General features: G+C 45.4%; 39 non-coding genes and 1 pseudogene across 39 annotated transcripts; all 40 read right to left on the bottom strand.

The window, feature by feature from the left end:
- Positions 1-79: 79 nt before the first annotated feature.
- LOC134115325 (5S ribosomal RNA) lies at positions 80-198 on the bottom strand. Its single transcript, XR_009947687.1, has one exon. It is a non-coding gene; the product is annotated as a 5S ribosomal RNA (ribosomal RNA).
- A 344-nt stretch (positions 199-542) lies between these two features.
- LOC134115844 (5S ribosomal RNA) lies at positions 543-661 on the bottom strand. Its single transcript, XR_009948195.1, has one exon. It is a non-coding gene; the product is annotated as a 5S ribosomal RNA (ribosomal RNA).
- Positions 662-1,000: 339 nt separating this feature from the next.
- On the bottom strand, positions 1,001-1,119 carry LOC134115625 (5S ribosomal RNA). Its single transcript, XR_009947987.1, has one exon. It is a non-coding gene; the product is annotated as a 5S ribosomal RNA (ribosomal RNA).
- A 344-nt stretch (positions 1,120-1,463) lies between these two features.
- Positions 1,464-1,582, bottom strand: LOC134115843 (5S ribosomal RNA). Its single transcript, XR_009948194.1, has one exon. It is a non-coding gene; the product is annotated as a 5S ribosomal RNA (ribosomal RNA).
- Positions 1,583-1,921: 339 nt separating this feature from the next.
- LOC134115624 (5S ribosomal RNA) lies at positions 1,922-2,040 on the bottom strand. The gene has a single exon (XR_009947986.1). It is a non-coding gene; the product is annotated as a 5S ribosomal RNA (ribosomal RNA).
- Positions 2,041-2,384: 344 nt separating this feature from the next.
- On the bottom strand, positions 2,385-2,503 carry LOC134115324 (5S ribosomal RNA). The gene has a single exon (XR_009947686.1). It is a non-coding gene; the product is annotated as a 5S ribosomal RNA (ribosomal RNA).
- Positions 2,504-2,847: 344 nt separating this feature from the next.
- Positions 2,848-2,966, bottom strand: LOC134115842 (5S ribosomal RNA). The gene has a single exon (XR_009948193.1). It is a non-coding gene; the product is annotated as a 5S ribosomal RNA (ribosomal RNA).
- A 339-nt stretch (positions 2,967-3,305) lies between these two features.
- LOC134115623 (5S ribosomal RNA) lies at positions 3,306-3,424 on the bottom strand. The gene has a single exon (XR_009947985.1). It is a non-coding gene; the product is annotated as a 5S ribosomal RNA (ribosomal RNA).
- Positions 3,425-3,768: 344 nt separating this feature from the next.
- Positions 3,769-3,887, bottom strand: LOC134115841 (5S ribosomal RNA). The gene has a single exon (XR_009948192.1). It is a non-coding gene; the product is annotated as a 5S ribosomal RNA (ribosomal RNA).
- Positions 3,888-4,226: 339 nt separating this feature from the next.
- Positions 4,227-4,345, bottom strand: LOC134115622 (5S ribosomal RNA). The gene has a single exon (XR_009947984.1). It is a non-coding gene; the product is annotated as a 5S ribosomal RNA (ribosomal RNA).
- Positions 4,346-4,689: 344 nt separating this feature from the next.
- LOC134115840 (5S ribosomal RNA) lies at positions 4,690-4,808 on the bottom strand. The gene has a single exon (XR_009948191.1). It is a non-coding gene; the product is annotated as a 5S ribosomal RNA (ribosomal RNA).
- Positions 4,809-5,147: 339 nt separating this feature from the next.
- LOC134115621 (5S ribosomal RNA) lies at positions 5,148-5,266 on the bottom strand. Its single transcript, XR_009947983.1, has one exon. It is a non-coding gene; the product is annotated as a 5S ribosomal RNA (ribosomal RNA).
- A 344-nt stretch (positions 5,267-5,610) lies between these two features.
- Positions 5,611-5,729, bottom strand: LOC134115839 (5S ribosomal RNA). The gene has a single exon (XR_009948190.1). It is a non-coding gene; the product is annotated as a 5S ribosomal RNA (ribosomal RNA).
- Positions 5,730-6,068: 339 nt separating this feature from the next.
- LOC134115619 (5S ribosomal RNA) lies at positions 6,069-6,187 on the bottom strand. Its single transcript, XR_009947981.1, has one exon. It is a non-coding gene; the product is annotated as a 5S ribosomal RNA (ribosomal RNA).
- A 344-nt stretch (positions 6,188-6,531) lies between these two features.
- Positions 6,532-6,650, bottom strand: LOC134115837 (5S ribosomal RNA). Its single transcript, XR_009948188.1, has one exon. It is a non-coding gene; the product is annotated as a 5S ribosomal RNA (ribosomal RNA).
- A 339-nt stretch (positions 6,651-6,989) lies between these two features.
- On the bottom strand, positions 6,990-7,108 carry LOC134115618 (5S ribosomal RNA). Its single transcript, XR_009947980.1, has one exon. It is a non-coding gene; the product is annotated as a 5S ribosomal RNA (ribosomal RNA).
- Positions 7,109-7,452: 344 nt separating this feature from the next.
- On the bottom strand, positions 7,453-7,571 carry LOC134115836 (5S ribosomal RNA). The gene has a single exon (XR_009948187.1). It is a non-coding gene; the product is annotated as a 5S ribosomal RNA (ribosomal RNA).
- Positions 7,572-7,910: 339 nt separating this feature from the next.
- LOC134115617 (5S ribosomal RNA) lies at positions 7,911-8,029 on the bottom strand. The gene has a single exon (XR_009947979.1). It is a non-coding gene; the product is annotated as a 5S ribosomal RNA (ribosomal RNA).
- Positions 8,030-8,373: 344 nt separating this feature from the next.
- On the bottom strand, positions 8,374-8,492 carry LOC134115835 (5S ribosomal RNA). Its single transcript, XR_009948186.1, has one exon. It is a non-coding gene; the product is annotated as a 5S ribosomal RNA (ribosomal RNA).
- A 339-nt stretch (positions 8,493-8,831) lies between these two features.
- Positions 8,832-8,950, bottom strand: LOC134115616 (5S ribosomal RNA). Its single transcript, XR_009947978.1, has one exon. It is a non-coding gene; the product is annotated as a 5S ribosomal RNA (ribosomal RNA).
- Positions 8,951-9,294: 344 nt separating this feature from the next.
- Positions 9,295-9,413, bottom strand: LOC134115834 (5S ribosomal RNA). The gene has a single exon (XR_009948185.1). It is a non-coding gene; the product is annotated as a 5S ribosomal RNA (ribosomal RNA).
- A 339-nt stretch (positions 9,414-9,752) lies between these two features.
- On the bottom strand, positions 9,753-9,871 carry LOC134115615 (5S ribosomal RNA). Its single transcript, XR_009947977.1, has one exon. It is a non-coding gene; the product is annotated as a 5S ribosomal RNA (ribosomal RNA).
- A 344-nt stretch (positions 9,872-10,215) lies between these two features.
- LOC134115833 (5S ribosomal RNA) lies at positions 10,216-10,334 on the bottom strand. Its single transcript, XR_009948184.1, has one exon. It is a non-coding gene; the product is annotated as a 5S ribosomal RNA (ribosomal RNA).
- A 339-nt stretch (positions 10,335-10,673) lies between these two features.
- LOC134115614 (5S ribosomal RNA) lies at positions 10,674-10,792 on the bottom strand. The gene has a single exon (XR_009947976.1). It is a non-coding gene; the product is annotated as a 5S ribosomal RNA (ribosomal RNA).
- A 344-nt stretch (positions 10,793-11,136) lies between these two features.
- LOC134115832 (5S ribosomal RNA) lies at positions 11,137-11,255 on the bottom strand. The gene has a single exon (XR_009948183.1). It is a non-coding gene; the product is annotated as a 5S ribosomal RNA (ribosomal RNA).
- A 339-nt stretch (positions 11,256-11,594) lies between these two features.
- LOC134115613 (5S ribosomal RNA) lies at positions 11,595-11,713 on the bottom strand. Its single transcript, XR_009947975.1, has one exon. It is a non-coding gene; the product is annotated as a 5S ribosomal RNA (ribosomal RNA).
- A 344-nt stretch (positions 11,714-12,057) lies between these two features.
- On the bottom strand, positions 12,058-12,176 carry LOC134115831 (5S ribosomal RNA). The gene has a single exon (XR_009948182.1). It is a non-coding gene; the product is annotated as a 5S ribosomal RNA (ribosomal RNA).
- Positions 12,177-12,515: 339 nt separating this feature from the next.
- Positions 12,516-12,634, bottom strand: LOC134115740 (5S ribosomal RNA; annotated as a pseudogene).
- Positions 12,635-12,978: 344 nt separating this feature from the next.
- On the bottom strand, positions 12,979-13,097 carry LOC134115830 (5S ribosomal RNA). The gene has a single exon (XR_009948181.1). It is a non-coding gene; the product is annotated as a 5S ribosomal RNA (ribosomal RNA).
- A 339-nt stretch (positions 13,098-13,436) lies between these two features.
- On the bottom strand, positions 13,437-13,555 carry LOC134115323 (5S ribosomal RNA). Its single transcript, XR_009947685.1, has one exon. It is a non-coding gene; the product is annotated as a 5S ribosomal RNA (ribosomal RNA).
- Positions 13,556-13,899: 344 nt separating this feature from the next.
- LOC134115829 (5S ribosomal RNA) lies at positions 13,900-14,018 on the bottom strand. Its single transcript, XR_009948180.1, has one exon. It is a non-coding gene; the product is annotated as a 5S ribosomal RNA (ribosomal RNA).
- Positions 14,019-14,357: 339 nt separating this feature from the next.
- LOC134115322 (5S ribosomal RNA) lies at positions 14,358-14,476 on the bottom strand. Its single transcript, XR_009947684.1, has one exon. It is a non-coding gene; the product is annotated as a 5S ribosomal RNA (ribosomal RNA).
- Positions 14,477-14,820: 344 nt separating this feature from the next.
- Positions 14,821-14,939, bottom strand: LOC134115828 (5S ribosomal RNA). The gene has a single exon (XR_009948179.1). It is a non-coding gene; the product is annotated as a 5S ribosomal RNA (ribosomal RNA).
- Positions 14,940-15,278: 339 nt separating this feature from the next.
- LOC134115321 (5S ribosomal RNA) lies at positions 15,279-15,397 on the bottom strand. The gene has a single exon (XR_009947683.1). It is a non-coding gene; the product is annotated as a 5S ribosomal RNA (ribosomal RNA).
- A 344-nt stretch (positions 15,398-15,741) lies between these two features.
- LOC134115826 (5S ribosomal RNA) lies at positions 15,742-15,860 on the bottom strand. The gene has a single exon (XR_009948177.1). It is a non-coding gene; the product is annotated as a 5S ribosomal RNA (ribosomal RNA).
- Positions 15,861-16,199: 339 nt separating this feature from the next.
- On the bottom strand, positions 16,200-16,318 carry LOC134115320 (5S ribosomal RNA). The gene has a single exon (XR_009947682.1). It is a non-coding gene; the product is annotated as a 5S ribosomal RNA (ribosomal RNA).
- Positions 16,319-16,662: 344 nt separating this feature from the next.
- Positions 16,663-16,781, bottom strand: LOC134115825 (5S ribosomal RNA). Its single transcript, XR_009948176.1, has one exon. It is a non-coding gene; the product is annotated as a 5S ribosomal RNA (ribosomal RNA).
- A 339-nt stretch (positions 16,782-17,120) lies between these two features.
- On the bottom strand, positions 17,121-17,239 carry LOC134115318 (5S ribosomal RNA). Its single transcript, XR_009947680.1, has one exon. It is a non-coding gene; the product is annotated as a 5S ribosomal RNA (ribosomal RNA).
- A 344-nt stretch (positions 17,240-17,583) lies between these two features.
- Positions 17,584-17,702, bottom strand: LOC134115824 (5S ribosomal RNA). The gene has a single exon (XR_009948175.1). It is a non-coding gene; the product is annotated as a 5S ribosomal RNA (ribosomal RNA).
- A 339-nt stretch (positions 17,703-18,041) lies between these two features.
- On the bottom strand, positions 18,042-18,160 carry LOC134115317 (5S ribosomal RNA). Its single transcript, XR_009947679.1, has one exon. It is a non-coding gene; the product is annotated as a 5S ribosomal RNA (ribosomal RNA).
- Positions 18,161-18,378: the final 218 nt, after the last annotated feature.

Below are 18,378 nucleotides of genomic sequence, written 5' to 3'. Positions count from 1 at the left end.
TACAATGTGAATTTTTTTTTACAATTGTGTAGGTGTACAATCTACGGCGCTGGGCGGCTTTCAGAGAGAGAAGTGAAAAAGCTTACGGCACCTGGGATTCCCAGGCGGTCTTCCATCCAGGTACTAACCAGGCCCTGCTCTGCTTAGCTTCCGAGATCAGACGAGATCGGGCGGAACCAGAGAGGTATGGACGTAAGCTGCTTTTCATCTTTTTCCTAATCCTTTAAAACGTGTCAAAGATAATCAGAAGTTTCTTTTTCTAAAATTGAAGCAGTTCTTAGCATTGGCAAGAGAGGTTCCTAAAGCCTGAAGGTAACTTTACTTTTCTTCACTGGCAATTCTAACATGTTGGGTTAGCACCTGTATTTCAACGGCTAAATTACAAACAACAGTATGCCAATCGTAAATGTTGACCAACACTAATTTAGCAATCATGAAACGGAATCATTTTGGATAATATTGTCTAATTTCCTTTCATATCCAACGTTAAAACAGGTGTACAATCTGCGGCGCTCGGCGGCTTTCGGAGAGAGAAGTGAAAAAGCTTACGGCACCTGGGATTCCCAGGCGGTCTTCCATCCAGGTACTAACCAGGCCCTGCTCTGCTTAGCTTCCGAGATCAGACGAGATCGGGCGGAACCAGAGAGGTATGGCCGTAAGCTGCTTTTTATCTTTTTCCTAATCCTTTATAATGCGTCAATGAATTATGACACGCCAGCCGTTGGCATCTTTGTGTGGGTTAAATAAGGGTATGCAAAGAAGGCTGTGACATCCCATGCCGAAAATTGGATGGACTAGAGAAGACCCGCCCAGGAGTCCCAGCCAATCGGTGAATGGCCATTGCAGTCCCCGCCACCTCAAATGGCCTGACGATGGTACGGACGTAAGCCACCTTTCATCTTCTTCCTATTGCATCTCTTCTACAATGTGAATTTTTTTTTACAATTGTGTAGGTGTACAATCTACGGCGCTGGGCGGCTTTCAGAGAGAGAAGTGAAAAAGCTTACGGCACCTGGGATTCCCAGGCGGTCTTCCATCCAGGTACTAACCAGGCCCTGCTCTGCTTAGCTTCCGAGAACAGACGAGATCGGGCGGAACCAGAGAGGTATGGACGTAAGCTGCTTTTCATCTTTTTCCTAATCCTTTAAAACGTGTCAAAGATAATCAGAAGTTTCTTTTTCTAAAATTGAAGCAGTTGTTAGCATTGGCAAGAGAGGTTCCTAAAGCCTGAAGGTAACTTTACTTTTCTTCACTGGCAATTCTAACATGTTGGGTTAGCACCTGTATTTCAACGGCTAAATTACAAACAACAGTATGCCAATCGTAAATGTTGACCAACACTAATTTAGCAATCATGAAACGGAATCATTTTGGATAATATTGTCTAATTTCCTTTCATATCCAACGTTAAAACAGGTGTACAATCTGCGGCGCTCGGCGGCTTTCGGAGAGAGAAGTGAAAAAGCTTACGGCACCTGGGATTCCCAGGCGGTCTTCCATCCAGGTACTAACCAGGCCCTGCTCTGCTTAGCTTCCGAGATCAGACGAGATCGGGCGGAACCAGAGAGGTATGGCCGTAAGCTGCTTTTTATCTTTTTCCTAATCCTTTATAATGCGTCAATGAATTATGACACGCCAGCCGTTGGCATCTTTGTGTGGGTTAAATAAGGGTATGCAAAGAAGGCTGTGACATCCCATGCCGAAAATTGGATGGACTAGAGAAGACCCGCCCAGGAGTCCCAGCCAATCGGTGAATGGCCATTGCAGTCCCCGCCACCTCAAATGGCCTGACGATGGTACGGACGTAAGCCACCTTTCATCTTCTTCCTATTGCATCTCTTCTACAATGTGAATTTTTTTTTACAATTGTGTAGGTGTACAATCTACGGCGCTGGGCGGCTTTCAGAGAGAGAAGTGAAAAAGCTTACGGCACCTGGGATTCCCAGGCGGTCTTCCATCCAGGTACTAACCAGGCCCTGCTCTGCTTAGCTTCCGAGAACAGACGAGATCGGGCGGAACCAGAGAGGTATGGACGTAAGCTGCTTTTCATCTTTTTCCTAATCCTTTAAAACGTGTCAAAGATAATCAGAAGTTTCTTTTTCTAAAATTGAAGCAGTTGTTAGCATTGGCAAGAGAGGTTCCTAAAGCCTGAAGGTAACTTTACTTTTCTTCACTGGCAATTCTAACATGTTGGGTTAGCACCTGTATTTCAACGGCTAAATTACAAACAACAGTATGCCAATCGTAAATGTTGACCAACACTAATTTAGCAATCATGAAACGGAATCATTTTGGATAATATTGTCTAATTTCCTTTCATATCCAACGTTAAAACAGGTGTACAATCTGCGGCGCTCGGCGGCTTTCGGAGAGAGAAGTGAAAAAGCTTACGGCACCTGGGATTCCCAGGCGGTCTTCCATCCAGGTACTAACCAGGCCCTGCTCTGCTTAGCTTCCGAGATCAGACGAGATCGGGCGGAACCAGAGAGGTATGGACGTAAGCTGCTTTTCATCTTTTTCCTAATCCTTTAAAACGTGTCAAAGATAATCAGAAGTTTCTTTTTCTAAAATTGAAGCAGTTGTTAGCATTGGCAAGAGAGGTTCCTAAAGCCTGAAGGTAACTTTACTTTTCTTCACTGGCAATTCTAACATGTTGGGTTAGCACCTGTATTTCAACGGCTAAATTACAAACAACAGTATGCCAATCGTAAATGTTGACCAACACTAATTTAGCAATCATGAAACGGAATCATTTTGGATAATATTGTCTAATTTCCTTTCATATCCAACGTTAAAACAGGTGTACAATCTGCGGCGCTCGGCGGCTTTCGGAGAGAGAAGTGAAAAAGCTTACGGCACCTGGGATTCCCAGGCGGTCTTCCATCCAGGTACTAACCAGGCCCTGCTCTGCTTAGCTTCCGAGATCAGACGAGATCGGGCGGAACCAGAGAGGTATGGCCGTAAGCTGCTTTTTATCTTTTTCCTAATCCTTTATAATGCGTCAATGAATTATGACACGCCAGCCGTTGGCATCTTTGTGTGGGTTAAATAAGGGTATGCAAAGAAGGCTGTGACATCCCATGCCGAAAATTGGATGGACTAGAGAAGACCCGCCCAGGAGTCCCAGCCAATCGGTGAATGGCCATTGCAGTCCCCGCCACCTCAAATGGCCTGACGATGGTACGGACGTAAGCCACCTTTCATCTTCTTCCTATTGCATCTCTTCTACAATGTGAATTTTTTTTTACAATTGTGTAGGTGTACAATCTACGGCGCTGGGCGGCTTTCAGAGAGAGAAGTGAAAAAGCTTACGGCACCTGGGATTCCCAGGCGGTCTTCCATCCAGGTACTAACCAGGCCCTGCTCTGCTTAGCTTCCGAGAACAGACGAGATCGGGCGGAACCAGAGAGGTATGGACGTAAGCTGCTTTTCATCTTTTTCCTAATCCTTTAAAACGTGTCAAAGATAATCAGAAGTTTCTTTTTCTAAAATTGAAGCAGTTGTTAGCATTGGCAAGAGAGGTTCCTAAAGCCTGAAGGTAACTTTACTTTTCTTCACTGGCAATTCTAACATGTTGGGTTAGCACCTGTATTTCAACGGCTAAATTACAAACAACAGTATGCCAATCGTAAATGTTGACCAACACTAATTTAGCAATCATGAAACGGAATCATTTTGGATAATATTGTCTAATTTCCTTTCATATCCAACGTTAAAACAGGTGTACAATCTGCGGCGCTCGGCGGCTTTCGGAGAGAGAAGTGAAAAAGCTTACGGCACCTGGGATTCCCAGGCGGTCTTCCATCCAGGTACTAACCAGGCCCTGCTCTGCTTAGCTTCCGAGATCAGACGAGATCGGGCGGAACCAGAGAGGTATGGCCGTAAGCTGCTTTTTATCTTTTTCCCAATCCTTTATAATGCGTCAATGAATTATGACACGCCAGCCGTTGGCATCTTTGTGTGGGTTAAATAAGGGTATGCAAAGAAGGCTGTGACATCCCATGCCGAAAATTGGATGGACTAGAGAAGACCCGCCCAGGAGTCCCAGCCAATCGGTGAATGGCCATTGCAGTCCCCGCCACCTCAAATGGCCTGACGATGGTACGGACGTAAGCCACCTTTCATCTTCTTCCTATTGCATCTCTTCTACAATGTGAATTTTTTTTTACAATTGTGTAGGTGTACAATCTACGGCGCTGGGCGGCTTTCAGAGAGAGAAGTGAAAAAGCTTACGGCACCTGGGATTCCCAGGCGGTCTTCCATCCAGGTACTAACCAGGCCCTGCTCTGCTTAGCTTCCGAGAACAGACGAGATCGGGCGGAACCAGAGAGGTATGGACGTAAGCTGCTTTTCATCTTTTTCCTAATCCTTTAAAACGTGTCAAAGATAATCAGAAGTTTCTTTTTCTAAAATTGAAGCAGTTGTTAGCATTGGCAAGAGAGGTTCCTAAAGCCTGAAGGTAACTTTACTTTTCTTCACTGGCAATTCTAACATGTTGGGTTAGCACCTGTATTTCAACGGCTAAATTACAAACAACAGTATGCCAATCGTAAATGTTGACCAACACTAATTTAGCAATCATGAAACGGAATCATTTTGGATAATATTGTCTAATTTCCTTTCATATCCAACGTTAAAACAGGTGTACAATCTGCGGCGCTCGGCGGCTTTCGGAGAGAGAAGTGAAAAAGCTTACGGCACCTGGGATTCCCAGGCGGTCTTCCATCCAGGTACTAACCAGGCCCTGCTCTGCTTAGCTTCCGAGATCAGACGAGATCGGGCGGAACCAGAGAGGTATGGCCGTAAGCTGCTTTTTATCTTTTTCCTAATCCTTTATAATGCGTCAATGAATTATGACACGCCAGCCGTTGGCATCTTTGTGTGGGTTAAATAAGGGTATGCAAAGAAGGCTGTGACATCCCATGCCGAAAATTGGATGGACTAGAGAAGACCCGCCCAGGAGTCCCAGCCAATCGGTGAATGGCCATTGCAGTCCCCGCCACCTCAAATGGCCTGACGATGGTACGGACGTAAGCCACCTTTCATCTTCTTCCTATTGCATCTCTTCTACAATGTGAATTTTTTTTTACAATTGTGTAGGTGTACAATCTACGGCGCTGGGCGGCTTTCAGAGAGAGAAGTGAAAAAGCTTACGGCACCTGGGATTCCCAGGCGGTCTTCCATCCAGGTACTAACCAGGCCCTGCTCTGCTTAGCTTCCGAGAACAGACGAGATCGGGCGGAACCAGAGAGGTATGGACGTAAGCTGCTTTTCATCTTTTTCCTAATCCTTTAAAACGTGTCAAAGATAATCAGAAGTTTCTTTTTCTAAAATTGAAGCAGTTGTTAGCATTGGCAAGAGAGGTTCCTAAAGCCTGAAGGTAACTTTACTTTTCTTCACTGGCAATTCTAACATGTTGGGTTAGCACCTGTATTTCAACGGCTAAATTACAAACAACAGTATGCCAATCGTAAATGTTGACCAACACTAATTTAGCAATCATGAAACGGAATCATTTTGGATAATATTGTCTAATTTCCTTTCATATCCAACGTTAAAACAGGTGTACAATCTGCGGCGCTCGGCGGCTTTCGGAGAGAGAAGTGAAAAAGCTTACGGCACCTGGGATTCCCAGGCGGTCTTCCATCCAGGTACTAACCAGGCCCTGCTCTGCTTAGCTTCCGAGATCAGACGAGATCGGGCGGAACCAGAGAGGTATGGCCGTAAGCTGCTTTTTATCTTTTTCCTAATCCTTTATAATGCGTCAATGAATTATGACACGCCAGCCGTTGGCATCTTTGTGTGGGTTAAATAAGGGTATGCAAAGAAGGCTGTGACATCCCATGCCGAAAATTGGATGGACTAGAGAAGACCCGCCCAGGAGTCCCAGCCAATCGGTGAATGGCCATTGCAGTCCCCGCCACCTCAAATGGCCTGACGATGGTACGGACGTAAGCCACCTTTCATCTTCTTCCTATTGCATCTCTTCTACAATGTGAATTTTTTTTTACAATTGTGTAGGTGTACAATCTACGGCGCTGGGCGGCTTTCAGAGAGAGAAGTGAAAAAGCTTACGGCACCTGGGATTCCCAGGCGGTCTTCCATCCAGGTACTAACCAGGCCCTGCTCTGCTTAGCTTCCGAGAACAGACGAGATCGGGCGGAACCAGAGAGGTATGGACGTAAGCTGCTTTTCATCTTTTTCCTAATCCTTTAAAACGTGTCAAAGATAATCAGAAGTTTCTTTTTCTAAAATTGAAGCAGTTGTTAGCATTGGCAAGAGAGGTTCCTAAAGCCTGAAGGTAACTTTACTTTTCTTCACTGGCAATTCTAACATGTTGGGTTAGCACCTGTATTTCAACGGCTAAATTACAAACAACAGTATGCCAATCGTAAATGTTGACCAACACTAATTTAGCAATCATGAAACGGAATCATTTTGGATAATATTGTCTAATTTCCTTTCATATCCAACGTTAAAACAGGTGTACAATCTGCGGCGCTCGGCGGCTTTCGGAGAGAGAAGTGAAAAAGCTTACGGCACCTGGGATTCCCAGGCGGTCTTCCATCCAGGTACTAACCAGGCCCTGCTCTGCTTAGCTTCCGAGATCAGACGAGATCGGGCGGAACCAGAGAGGTATGGCCGTAAGCTGCTTTTTATCTTTTTCCTAATCCTTTATAATGCGTCAATGAATTATGACACGCCAGCCGTTGGCATCTTTGTGTGGGTTAAATAAGGGTATGCAAAGAAGGCTGTGACATCCCATGCCGAAAATTGGATGGACTAGAGAAGACCCGCCCAGGAGTCCCAGCCAATCGGTGAATGGCCATTGCAGTCCCCGCCACCTCAAATGGCCTGACGATGGTACGGACGTAAGCCACCTTTCATCTTCTTCCTATTGCATCTCTTCTACAATGTGAATTTTTTTTTACAATTGTGTAGGTGTACAATCTACGGCGCTGGGCGGCTTTCAGAGAGAGAAGTGAAAAAGCTTACGGCACCTGGGATTCCCAGGCGGTCTTCCATCCAGGTACTAACCAGGCCCTGCTCTGCTTAGCTTCCGAGAACAGACGAGATCGGGCGGAACCAGAGAGGTATGGACGTAAGCTGCTTTTCATCTTTTTCCTAATCCTTTAAAACGTGTCAAAGATAATCAGAAGTTTCTTTTTCTAAAATTGAAGCAGTTCTTAGCATTGGCAAGAGAGGTTCCTAAAGCCTGAAGGTAACTTTACTTTTCTTCACTGGCAATTCTAACATGTTGGGTTAGCACCTGTATTTCAACGGCTAAATTACAAACAACAGTATGCCAATCGTAAATGTTGACCAACACTAATTTAGCAATCATGAAACGGAATCATTTTGGATAATATTGTCTAATTTCCTTTCATATCCAACGTTAAAACAGGTGTACAATCTGCGGCGCTCGGCGGCTTTCGGAGAGAGAAGTGAAAAAGCTTACGGCACCTGGGATTCCCAGGCGGTCTTCCATCCAGGTACTAACCAGGCCCTGCTCTGCTTAGCTTCCGAGATCAGACGAGATCGGGCGGAACCAGAGAGGTATGGCCGTAAGCTGCTTTTTATCTTTTTCCTAATCCTTTATAATGCGTCAATGAATTATGACACGCCAGCCGTTGGCATCTTTGTGTGGGTTAAATAAGGGTATGCAAAGAAGGCTGTGACATCCCATGCCGAAAATTGGATGGACTAGAGAAGACCCGCCCAGGAGTCCCAGCCAATCGGTGAATGGCCATTGCAGTCCCCGCCACCTCAAATGGCCTGACGATGGTACGGACGTAAGACACCTTTCATCTTCTTCCTATTGCATCTCTTCTACAATGTGAATTTTTTTTTACAATTGTGTAGGTGTACAATCTACGGCGCTGGGCGGCTTTCAGAGAGAGAAGTGACAAAGCTTACGGCACCTGGGATTCCCAGGCGGTCTTCCATCCAGGTACTAACCAGGCCCTGCTCTGCTTAGCTTCCGAGAACAGACGAGATCGGGCGGAACCAGAGAGGTATGGACGTAAGCTGCTTTTCATCTTTTTCCTAATCCTTTAAAACGTGTCAAAGATAATCAGAAGTTTCTTTTTCTAAAATTGAAGCAGTTCTTAGCATTGGCAAGAGAGGTTCCTAAAGCCTGAAGGTAACTTTACTTTTCTTCACTGGCAATTCTAACATGTTGGGTTAGCACCTGTATTTCAACGGCTAAATTACAAACAACAGTATGCCAATCGTAAATGTTGACCAACACTAATTTAGCAATCATGAAACGAAATCATTTTGGATAATATTGTCTAATTTCCTTTCATATCCAACGTTAAAACAGGTGTACAATCTGCGGCGCTCGGCGGCTTTCGGAGAGAGAAGTGAAAAAGCTTACGGCACCTGGGATTCCCAGGCGGTCTTCCATCCAGGTACTAACCAGGCCCTGCTCTGCTTAGCTTCCGAGATCAGACGAGATCGGGCGGAACCAGAGAGGTATGGCCGTAAGCTGCTTTTTATCTTTTTCCTAATCCTTTATAATGCGTCAATGAATTATGACACGCCAGCCGTTGGCATCTTTGTGTGGGTTAAATAAGGGTATGCAAAGAAGGCTGTGACATCCCATGCCGAAAATTGGATGGACTAGAGAAGACCCGCCCAGGAGTCCCAGCCAATCGGTGAATGGCCATTGCAGTCCCCGCCACCTCAAATGGCCTGACGATGGTATGGACGTAAGCCACCTTTCATCTTCTTCCTATTGCATCTCTTCTACAATGTGAATTTTTTTTTACAATTGTGTAGGTGTACAATCTACGGCGCTGGGCGGCTTTCAGAGAGAGAAGTGAAAAAGCTTACGGCACCTGGGATTCCCAGGCGGTCTTCCATCCAGGTACTAACCAGGCCCTGCTCTGCTTAGCTTCCGAGAACAGACGAGATCGGGCGGAACCAGAGAGGTATGGACGTAAGCTGCTTTTCATCTTTTTCCTAATCCTTTAAAACGTGTCAAAGATAATCAGAAGTTTCTTTTTCTAAAATTGAAGCAGTTGTTAGCATTGGCAAGAGAGGTTCCTAAAGCCTGAAGGTAACTTTACTTTTCTTCACTGGCAATTCTAACATGTTGGGTTAGCACCTGTATTTCAACGGCTAAATTACAAACAACAGTATGCCAATCGTAAATGTTGACCAACACTAATTTAGCAATCATGAAACGGAATCATTTTGGATAATATTGTCTAATTTCCTTTCATATCCAACGTTAAAACAGGTGTACAATCTGCGGCGCTCGGCGGCTTTCGGAGAGAGAAGTGAAAAAGCTTACGGCACCTGGGATTCCCAGGCGGTCTTCCATCCAGGTACTAACCAGGCCCTGCTCTGCTTAGCTTCCGAGATCAGACGAGATCGGGCGGAACCAGAGAGGTATGGCCGTAAGCTGCTTTTTATCTTTTTCCTAATCCTTTATAATGCGTCAATGAATTATGACACGCCAGCCGTTGGCATCTTTGTGTGGGTTAAATAAGGGTATGCAAAGAAGGCTGTGACATCCCATGCCGAAAATTGGATGGACTAGAGAAGACCCGCCCAGGAGTCCCAGCCAATCGGTGAATGGCCATTGCAGTCCCCGCCACCTCAAATGGCCTGACGATGGTACGGACGTAAGCCACCTTTCATCTTCTTCCTATTGCATCTCTTCTACAATGTGAATTTTTTTTTACAATTGTGTAGGTGTACAATCTACGGCGCTGGGCGGCTTTCAGAGAGAGAAGTGAAAAAGCTTACGGCACCTGGGATTCCCAGGCGGTCTTCCATCCAGGTACTAACCAGGCCCTGCTCTGCTTAGCTTCCGAGAACAGACGAGATCGGGCGGAACCAGAGAGGTATGGACGTAAGCTGCTTTTCATCTTTTTCCTAATCCTTTAAAACGTGTCAAAGATAATCAGAAGTTTCTTTTTCTAAAATTGAAGCAGTTGTTAGCATTGGCAAGAGAGGTTCCTAAAGCCTGAAGGTAACTTTACTTTTCTTCACTGGCAATTCTAACATGTTGGGTTAGCACCTGTATTTCAACGGCTAAATTACAAACAACAGTATGCCAATCGTAAATGTTGACCAACACTAATTTAGCAATCATGAAACGGAATCATTTTGGATAATATTGTCTAATTTCCTTTCATATCCAACGTTAAAACAGGTGTACAATCTGCGGCGCTCGGCGGCTTTCGGAGAGAGAAGTGAAAAAGCTTACGGCACCTGGGATTCCCAGGCGGTCTTCCATCCAGGTACTAACCAGGCCCTGCTCTGCTTAGCTTCCGAGATCAGACGAGATCGGGCGGAACCAGAGAGGTATGGCCGTAAGCTGCTTTTTATCTTTTTCCTAATCCTTTATAATGCGTCAATGAATTATGACACGCCAGCCGTTGGCATCTTTGTGTGGGTTAAATAAGGGTATGCAAAGAAGGCTGTGACATCCCATGCCGAAAATTGGATGGACTAGAGAAGACCCGCCCAGGAGTCCCAGCCAATCGGTGAATGGCCATTGCAGTCCCCGCCACCTCAAATGGCCTGACGATGGTATGGACGTAAGCCACCTTTCATCTTCTTCCTATTGCATCTCTTCTACAATGTGAATTTTTTTTTACAATTGTGTAGGTGTACAATCTACGGCGCTGGGCGGCTTTCAGAGAGAGAAGTGAAAAAGCTTACGGCACCTGGGATTCCCAGGCGGTCTTCCATCCAGGTACTAACCAGGCCCTGCTCTGCTTAGCTTCCGAGAACAGACGAGATCGGGCGGAACCAGAGAGGTATGGACGTAAGCTGCTTTTCATCTTTTTCCTAATCCTTTAAAACGTGTCAAAGATAATCAGAAGTTTCTTTTTCTAAAATTGAAGCAGTTGTTAGCATTGGCAAGAGAGGTTCCTAAAGCCTGAAGGTAACTTTACTTTTCTTCACTGGCAATTCTAACATGTTGGGTTAGCACCTGTATTTCAACGGCTAAATTACAAACAACAGTATGCCAATCGTAAATGTTGACCAACACTAATTTAGCAATCATGAAACGGAATCATTTTGGATAATATTGTCTAATTTCCTTTCATATCCAACGTTAAAACAGGTGTACAATCTGCGGCGCTCGGCGGCTTTCGGAGAGAGAAGTGAAAAAGCTTACGGCACCTGGGATTCCCAGGCGGTCTTCCATCCAGGTACTAACCAGGCCCTGCTCTGCTTAGCTTCCGAGATCAGACGAGATCGGGCGGAACCAGAGAGGTATGGCCGTAAGCTGCTTTTTATCTTTTTCCTAATCCTTTATAATGCGTCAATGAATTATGACACGCCAGCCGTTGGCATCTTTGTGTGGGTTAAATAAGGGTATGCAAAGAAGGCTGTGACATCCCATGCCGAAAATTGGATGGACTAGAGAAGACCCGCCCAGGAGTCCCAGCCAATCGGTGAATGGCCATTGCAGTCCCCGCCACCTCAAATGGCCTGACGATGGTACGGACGTAAGCCACCTTTCATCTTCTTCCTATTGCATCTCTTCTACAATGTGAATTTTTTTTTACAATTGTGTAGGTGTACAATCTACGGCGCTGGGCGGCTTTCAGAGAGAGAAGTGAAAAAGCTTACGGCACCTGGGATTCCCAGGCGGTCTTCCATCCAGGTACTAACCAGGCCCTGCTCTGCTTAGCTTCCGAGAACAGACGAGATCGGGCGGAACCAGAGAGGTATGGACGTAAGCTGCTTTTCATCTTTTTCCTAATCCTTTAAAACGTGTCAAAGATAATCAGAAGTTTCTTTTTCTAAAATTGAAGCAGTTGTTAGCATTGGCAAGAGAGGTTCCTAAAGCCTGAAGGTAACTTTACTTTTCTTCACTGGCAATTCTAACATGTTGGGTTAGCACCTGTATTTCAACGGCTAAATTACAAACAACAGTATGCCAATCGTAAATGTTGACCAACACTAATTTAGCAATCATGAAACGGAATCATTTTGGATAATATTGTCTAATTTCCTTTCATATCCAACGTTAAAACAGGTGTACAATCTGCGGCGCTCGGCGGCTTTCGGAGAGAGAAGTGAAAAAGCTTACGGCACCTGGGATTCCCAGGCGGTCTTCCATCCAGGTACTAACCAGGCCCTGCTCTGCTTAGCTTCCGAGATCAGACGAGATCGGGCGGAACCAGAGAGGTATGGCCGTAAGCTGCTTTTTATCTTTTTCCTAATCCTTTATAATGCGTCAATGAATTATGACACGCCAGCCGTTGGCATCTTTGTGTGGGTTAAATAAGGGTATGCAAAGAAGGCTGTGACATCCCATGCCGAAAATTGGATGGACTAGAGAAGACCCGCCCAGGAGTCCCAGCCAATCGGTGAATGGCCATTGCAGTCCCCGCCACCTCAAATGGCCTGACGATGGTACGGACGTAAGCCACCTTTCATCTTCTTCCTATTGCATCTCTTCTACAATGTGAATTTTTTTTTACAATTGTGTAGGTGTACAATCTACGGCGCTGGGCGGCTTTCAGAGAGAGAAGTGAAAAAGCTTACGGCACCTGGGATTCCCAGGCGGTCTTCCATCCAGGTACTAACCAGGCCCTGCTCTGCTTAGCTTCCGAGAACAGACGAGATCGGGCGGAACCAGAGAGGTATGGATGTAAGCTGCTTTTCATCTTTTTCCTAATCCTTTAAAACGTGTCAAAGATAATCAGAAGTTTCTTTTTCTAAAATTGAAGCAGTTGTTAGCATTGGCAAGAGAGGTTCCTAAAGCCTGAAGGTAACTTTACTTTTCTTCACTGGCAATTCTAACATGTTGGGTTAGCACCTGTATTTCAACGGCTAAATTACAAACAACAGTATGCCAATCGTAAATGTTGACCAACACTAATTTAGCAATCATGAAACGGAATCATTTTGGATAATATTGTCTAATTTCCTTTCATATCCAACGTTAAAACAGGTGTACAATCTGCGGCGCTCGGCGGCTTTCGGAGAGAGAAGTGAAAAAGCTTACGGCACCTGGGATTCCCAGGCGGTCTTCCATCCAGGTACTAACCAGGCCCTGCTCTGCTTAGCTTCCGAGATCAGACGAGATCGGGCGGAACCAGAGAGGTATGGCCGTAAGCTGCTTTTTATCTTTTTCCTAATCCTTTATAATGCGTCAATGAATTATGACACGCCAGCCGTTGGCATCTTTGTGTGGGTTAAATAAGGGTATGCAAAGAAGGCTGTGACATCCCATGCCGAAAATTGGATGGACTAGAGAAGACCCGCCCAGGAGTCCCAGCCAATCGGTGAATGGCCATTGCAGTCCCCGCCACCTCAAATGGCCTGACGATGGTATGGACGTAAGCCACCTTTCATCTTCTTCCTATTGCATCTCTTCTACAATGTGAATTTTTTTTTACAATTGTGTAGGTGTACAATCTACGGCGCTGGGCGGCTTTCAGAGAGAGAAGTGAAAAAGCTTACGGCACCTGGGATTCCCAGGCGGTCTTCCATCCAGGTACTAACCAGGCCCTGCTCTGCTTAGCTTCCGAGATCAGACGAGATCGGGCGGAACCAGAGAGGTATGGACGTAAGCTGCTTTTCATCTTTTTCCTAATCCTTTAAAACGTGTCAAAGATAATCAGAAGTTTCTTTTTCTAAAATTGAAGCAGTTCTTAGCATTGGCAAGAGAGGTTCCTAAAGCCTGAAGGTAACTTTACTTTTCTTCACTGGCAATTCTAACATGTTGGGTTAGCACCTGTATTTCAACGGCTAAATTACAAACAACAGTATGCCAATCGTAAATGTTGACCAACACTAATTTAGCAATCATGAAACGGAATCATTTTGGATAATATTGTCTAATTTCCTTTCATATCCAACGTTAAAACAGGTGTACAATCTGCGGCGCTCGGCGGCTTTCGGAGAGAGAAGTGAAAAAGCTTACGGCACCTGGGATTCCCAGGCGGTCTTCCATCCAGGTACTAACCAGGCCCTGCTCTGCTTAGCTTCCGAGATCAGACGAGATCGGGCGGAACCAGAGAGGTATGGCCGTAAGCTGCTTTTTATCTTTTTCCTAATCCTTTATAATGCGTCAATGAATTATGACACGCCTGCCGTTGGCATCTTTGTGTGGGTTAAATAAGGGTATGCAAAGAAGGCTGTGACATCCCATGCCGAAAATTGGATGGACTAGAGAAGACCCGCCCAGGAGTCCCAGCCAATCGGTGAATGGCCATTGCAGTCCCCGCCACCTCAAATGGCCTGACGATGGTATGGACGTAAGCCACCTTTCATCTTCTTCCTATTGCATCTCTTCTACCATGTGAAATTTTTTTTACAATTGTGTAGGTGTACAATCTACGGCGCTGGGCGGCTTTCAGAGAGAGAAGTGAAAAAGCTTACGGCACCTGGGATTCCCAGGCGGTCTTCCATCCAGGTACTAACCAGGCCCTGCTCTGCTTAGCTTCCGAGATCAGACGAGATCGGGCGGAACCAGAGAGGTATGGACGTAAGCTGCTTTTCATCTTTTTCCTAATCCTTTAAAACGTGTCAAAGATAATCAGAAGTTTCTTTTTCTAAAATTGAAGCAGTTGTTAGCATTGGCAAGAGAGGTTCCTAAAGCCTGAAGGTAACTTTACTTTTCTTCACTGGCAATTCTAACATGTTGGGTTAGCACCTGTATTTCAACGGCTAAATTACAAACAACAGTATGCCAATCGTAAATGTTGACCAACACTAATTTAGCAATCATGAAACGGAATGATTTTGGATAATATTGTCTAATTTCCTTTCATATCCAACGTTAAAACAGGTGTACAATCTGCGGCGCTCGGCGGCTTTCGGAGAGAGAAGTGAAAAAGCTTACGGCACCTGGGATTCCCAGGCGGTCTTCCATCCAGGTACTAACCAGGCCCTGCTCTGCTTAGCTTCCGAGATCAGACGAGATCGGGCGGAACCAGAGAGGTATGGCCGTAAGCTGCTTTTTATCTTTTTCCTAATCCTTTATAATGCGTCAATGAATTATGACACGCCAGCCGTTGGCATCTTTGTGTGGGTTAAATAAGGGTATGCAAAGAAGGCTGTGACATCCCATGCCGAAAATTGGATGGACTAGAGAAGACCCGCCCAGGAGTCCCAGCCAATCGGTGAATGGCCATTGCAGTCCCCGCCACCTCAAATGGCCTGACGATGGTACGGACGTAAGCCACCTTTCATCTTCTTCCTATTGCATCTCTTCTACCATGTGAAATTTTTTTTACAATTGTGTAGGTGTACAATTTACGGCGCTGGGCGGCTTTCGGAGAGAGAAGTGAAAAAGCTTACGGCACCTGGGATTCCCAGGCGGTCTTCCATCCAGGTACTAACCAGGCCCTGCTCTGCTTAGCTTCCGAGATCAGACGAGATCGGGCGGAACCAGAGAGGTATGGACGTAAGCTGCTTTTCATCTTTTTCCTAATCCTTTAAAACGTGTCAAAGATAATCAGAAGTTTCTTTTTCTAAAATTGAAGCAGTTGTTAGCATTGGCAAGAGAGGTTCCTAAAGCCTGAAGGTAACTTTACTTTTCTTCACTGGCAATTCTAACATGTTGGGTTAGCACCTGTATTTCAACGGCTAAATTACAAACAACAGTATGCCAATCGTAAATGTTGACCAACACTAATTTAGCAATCATGAAACGGAATCATTTTGGATAATATTGTCTAATTTCCTTTCATATCCAACGTTAAAACAGGTGTACAATCTGCGGCGCTCGGCGGCTTTCGGAGAGAGAAGTGAAAAAGCTTACGGCACCTGGGATTCCCAGGCGGTCTTCCATCCAGGTACTAACCAGGCCCTGCTCTGCTTAGCTTCCGAGATCAGACGAGATCGGGCGGAACCAGAGAGGTATGGCCGTAAGCTGCTTTTTATCTTTTTCCTAATCCTTTATAATGCGTCAATGAATTATGACACGCCTGCCGTTGGCATCTTTGTGTGGGTTAAATAAGGGTATGCAAAGAAGGCTGTGACATCCCATGCCGAAAATTGGATGGACTAGAGAAGACCCGCCCAGGAGTCCCAGCCAATCGGTGAATGGCCATTGCAGTCCCCGCCACCTCAAATGGCCTGACGATGGTATGGACGTAAGCCACCTTTCATCTTCTTCCTATTGCATCTCTTCTACCATGTGAAATTTTTTTTACAATTGTGTAGGTGTACAATCTACGGCGCTGGGCGGCTTTCAGAGAGAGAAGTGAAAAAGCTTACGGCACCTGGGATTCCCAGGCGGTCTTCCATCCAGGTACTAACCAGGCCCTGCTCTGCTTAGCTTCCGAGATCAGACGAGATCGGGCGGAACCAGAGAGGTATGGACGTAAGCTGCTTTTCATCTTTTTCCTAATCCTTTAAAACGTGTCAAAGATAATCAGAAGTTTCTTTTTCTAAAATTGAAGCAGTTGTTAGCATTGGCAAGAGAGGTTCCTAAAGCCTGAAGGTAACTTTACTTTTCTTCACTGGCAATTCTAACATGTTGGGTTAGCACCTGTATTTCAACGGCTAAATTACAAACAACAGTATGCCAATCGTAAATGTTGACCAACACTAATTTAGCAATCATGAAACGGAATGATTTTGGATAATATTGTCTAATTTCCTTTCATATCCAACGTTAAAACAGGTGTACAATCTGCGGCGCTCGGCGGCTTTCGGAGAGAGAAGTGAAAAAGCTTACGGCACCTGGGATTCCCAGGCGGTCTTCCATCCAGGTACTAACCAGGCCCTGCTCTGCTTAGCTTCCGAGATCAGACGAGATCGGGCGGAACCAGAGAGGTATGGCCGTAAGCTGCTTTTTATCTTTTTCCTAATCCTTTATAATGCGTCAATGAATTATGACACCCCAGCCGTTGGCATCTTTGTGTGGGTTAAATAAGGGTATGCAAAGAAGGCTGTGACATCCCATGCCGAAAATTGGATGGACTAGAGAAGACCCGCCCAGGAGTCCCAGCCAATCGGTGAATGGCCATTGCAGTCCCCGCCACCTCAAATGGCCTGACGATGGTACGGACGTAAGCCACCTTTCATCTTCTTCCTATTGCATCTCTTCTACCATGTGAAATTTTTTTTACAATTGTGTAGGTGTACAATTTACGGCGCTGGGCGGCTTTCGGAGAGAGAAGTGAAAAAGCTTACGGCACCTGGGATTCCCAGGCGGTCTTCCATCCAGGTACTAACCAGGCCCTGCTCTGCTTAGCTTCCGAGATCAGACGAGATCGGGCGGAACCAGAGAGGTATGGACGTAAGCTGCTTTTCATCTTTTTCCTAATCCTTTAAAACGTGTCAAAGATAATCAGAAGTTTCTTTTTCTAAAATTGAAGCAGTTGTTAGCATTGGCAAGAGAGGTTCCTAAAGCCTGAAGGTAACTTTACTTTTCTTCACTGGCAATTCTAACATGTTGGGTTAGCACCTGTATTTCAACGGCTAAATTACAAACAACAGTATGCCAATCGTAAATGTTGACCAACACTAATTTAGCAATCATGAAACGGAATGATTTTGGATAATATTGTCTAATTTCCTTTCATATCCAACGTTAAAACAGGTGTACAATCTGCGGCGCTCGGCGGCTTTCGGAGAGAGAAGTGAAAAAGCTTACGGCACCTGGGATTCCCAGGCGGTCTTCCATCCAGGTACTAACCAGGCCCTGCTCTGCTTAGCTTCCGAGATCAGACGAGATCGGGCGGAACCAGAGAGGTATGGCCGTAAGCTGCTTTTTATCTTTTTCCTAATCCTTTATAATGCGTCAATGAATTATGACACGCCAGCCGTTGGCATCTTTGTGTGGGTTAAATAAGGGTATGCAAAGAAGGCTGTGACATCCCATGCCGAAAATTGGATGGACTAGAGAAGACCCGCCCAGGAGTCCCAGCCAATCGGTGAATGGCCATTGCAGTCCCCGCCACCTCAAATGGCCTGACGATGGTACGGACGTAAGCCACCTTTCATCTTCTTCCTATTGCATCTCTTCTACCATGTGAAATTTTTTTTACAATTGTGTAGGTGTACAATTTACGGCGCTGGGCGGCTTTCGGAGAGAGAAGTGAAAAAGCTTACGGCACCTGGGATTCCCAGGCGGTCTTCCATCCAGGTACTAACCAGGCCCTGCTCTGCTTAGCTTCCGAGATCAGACGAGATCGGGCGGAACCAGAGAGGTATGGACGTAAGCTGCTTTTCATCTTTTTCCTAATCCTTTAAAACGTGTCAAAGATAATCAGAAGTTTCTTTTTCTAAAATTGAAGCAGTTGTTAGCATTGGCAAGAGAGGTTCCTAAAGCCTGAAGGTAACTTTACTTTTCTTCACTGGCAATTCTAACATGTTGGGTTAGCACCTGTATTTCAACGGCTAAATTACAAACAACAGTATGCCAATCGTAAATGTTGACCA

The sequence above is a fragment of the Pungitius pungitius genome, unplaced genomic scaffold (genome assembly GCF_949316345.1).
Source record: "Pungitius pungitius unplaced genomic scaffold, fPunPun2.1 scaffold_36, whole genome shotgun sequence".
NCBI classification, from domain to species: domain Eukaryota; kingdom Metazoa; phylum Chordata; class Actinopteri; order Perciformes; family Gasterosteidae; genus Pungitius; species Pungitius pungitius.
This window is presented reverse-complemented; position numbering and strand designations above follow the sequence as displayed.